This window comes from Ixodes scapularis, unplaced genomic scaffold, assembly GCF_016920785.2.
Source record: "Ixodes scapularis isolate PalLabHiFi unplaced genomic scaffold, ASM1692078v2 ptg000854l_1__unscaffolded, whole genome shotgun sequence".
Taxonomy (NCBI): Eukaryota; Metazoa; Arthropoda; class Arachnida; order Ixodida; family Ixodidae; genus Ixodes; species Ixodes scapularis.
Genome location: NW_024610056.1, coordinates 855,001 through 857,500, shown reverse-complemented (window position 1 = coordinate 857,500; position 2,500 = coordinate 855,001). Strand labels below are relative to the sequence as shown.

The window sequence follows — 2,500 nt, the reverse complement described above, 5'->3', positions numbered from 1 at the left end:
GCAACCGAAAGGCCGCTCCGGGTATCGGTCCGAAGACCTCACTAAATCATTCAATCGGTAGTAGCGACGGGCGGTGTGTACAAAGGGCAGGGACGTAATCAACGCGAGCTTATGACTCGCGCTTACTGGGAAGTCCTCGTTCAAGGGGAACAATTGCAAGCCCCTATCCCAATCACGAAGGAGGTTCCACGGGTTACCCAGTCTTTACAGACAGGGATAAAAACACGCTGCTTCCTTCAGTGTAGCGCGCGTGCGGCCCCGGACATCTAAGGGCATCACAGACCTGTTATTGCTCTGTTTCGTGCGGCTAGGAGCCGCTTGTCCCTCTAAGAAGGGTGCAAGGTGCAGAGAACCACGCACCTATTTAATAGGCTAGAGTCTCGTTCGTTATCGGAATTAACCAGACAAATCGCTCCACCAACTAAGAACGGCCATGCACCACCATCCACCGAATCAAGAAAGAGCTCTCAATCTGTCAATCCTCCCACTGTCCGGGCCGGGTAAGTTTTCCCGTGTTGAGTCAAATTAAGCCGCAGGCTCCACTCCTGGTGGTGCCCTTCCGTCAATTCCTTTAAGTTTCAGCTTTGCAACCATACTTCCCCCGGAACCCAAATACTTTGGTTTCCCGGAAGCTGCCCGCCGAGTCATTTGAGTAACTCAGGCGGATCGCTGGTTGGCATCGTTTATGGTTAGAACTAGGGCGGTATCTGATTGCCTTCGAACCTCTAACTTTCGTTCTTGATCAATGAAAACATCCTTGGCAAATGCTTTCGCAGTAGTTCGTCTTGCGACGGTCCAAGAATTTCACCTCTAGCGCCGCAATACGAATGCCCCCGTCTGTCCCTCTTAATCATTATCCTGTATTCCAAAAACCAACAGAACAGAAACAGGATCTTGTTCTATTATTCCATGCACTGTTATTCAGGCGAATCGCCTGCGTTGAGCACTCTAATTTTTTCAAAGTAAACGCGCCGGCCAAAGCAAGGCACCTGATGAAGGGAACCAAGCCACGACAGGCATGATGTTCAGCACGGGCCGTAACGTGGTGTCCACGCACTTCCCGCCTGTAACTGAGATCCAACTACGAGCTTTTTAACCGCAGCAACTTTAGTATACGCTATTGGAGCTGGAATTACCGCGGCTGCTGGCACCAGACTTGCCCTCCAATGGATCCTCGTTAAAGGATTTAGAGTGTACTCATTTCAATTACGGGGCCTCAAAAGAGTCCCGTATTGTTATTTTTCGTCACTACCTCCCCGTGCCGGGAGTGGGTAATTTGCGCGCCTGCTGCCTTCCTTGGATGTGGTAGCCGTTTATCAGGCTCCCTCTCCGGAATCGAACCCTGATTCTCCGTTACCCGTAACAACCATGGTAGGCGCATAACCTACCATCGACAGTTGATAAGGCAGACACTTGAAAGAAACGTCGCCGGCTCGTGGCCGTGCGATCAGCACAAAGTTATCCAGAGTCACCACACAAAACGGACCGAAGCCCGATTAATCTTGGTCTAAAAAAAGCACCCGCCGCCCCGAGGGGCTTCGGGCTCACTGCATGTATTAGCTCTAGAATTGCCACAGTTATCCAAGTAGGAAGAAACGATCTAAGGAACCATAACTGATTTAATGAGCCATTCGCGGTTTCGCCTTGTTTCGGCATGTACTTAGACATGCATGGCTTAATCTTTGAGACAAGCATATGACTACTGGCAGGATCAACCAGGTAATCTTTTCGTGGTGAGTCGCCCCAAACCCTACCAACGCGCGGACGCGGGGCCACCGTCAGGCGCCTCTTACGAACCGCAAACACACACAACGCTTAGGAATTACTTCCAAATCCAAGAAGAAATGAAGCACGTTCGAGCGCGCAGCCGGAATATCCCCGACCGAGGTCGGTACCGACGCGGCAAGAAGCGCATAAATTTCTTTCTCGTCGTAGCAACAGAAAGTCGTACGCCAAAAAAATCATTGACGACGCCTTCGCAGCGTTGCCGAGCTTTCAGATCCCGTGAGGACGCGAGGACGCACCCCGGCCTTCGGTCAGAACGCACTCGTCATTTCACACCGTTCGGTTAGCGCGGACGCTCCGAAACACCCTCCTCTCGCATTCGTTTTCAAGACACAGGTGCCCCCGAGAACCGACCCCAACGGCAGACGCCAGAGATCGCAGGAACCTTGCTGTAACGACCATGCGGCGGAGGCAGCGGCCGAGACGGCGACGAAAGGCGTCGGCGACGTCGTCAGACGCCGCTCGCACCAATCGAACGCTCGACAGACCCCACCTCCACATAATAGCACCGATAAGTATAAAGAAGATCCTTCAAGAGCATTCTGTACATAGTTTGTGGTTATCAGTTTCGGTGACTGACTGACTGACTGACTTACTGACTTACTGTCTCTCACTCATCTGGCTCCTCGTTATTCAGTATCATTTATTTGTCCTTCTTTCTTTCTTATATTTTTCCCCTCTCTCTCTCCTTATATATATGTATGTATGTATGTTT

The 2,500-nt window shown here is 51.2% G+C and overlaps 1 non-coding gene across 1 annotated transcript in view; it reads right to left on the bottom strand.

Annotated features, from left to right (window-relative positions):
* Positions 1-1,722, bottom strand: part of LOC120848966 — a 1,816-nt gene extending 94 nt beyond the window's left edge. The window contains exon 1 of the ribosomal RNA XR_005717822.2: positions 1-1,722. This exon is cut by the window's left edge and continues 94 nt beyond it. This is a non-coding gene — a ribosomal RNA (small subunit ribosomal RNA).
* Between the last annotated feature and the right edge of the window lie 778 nt (positions 1,723-2,500).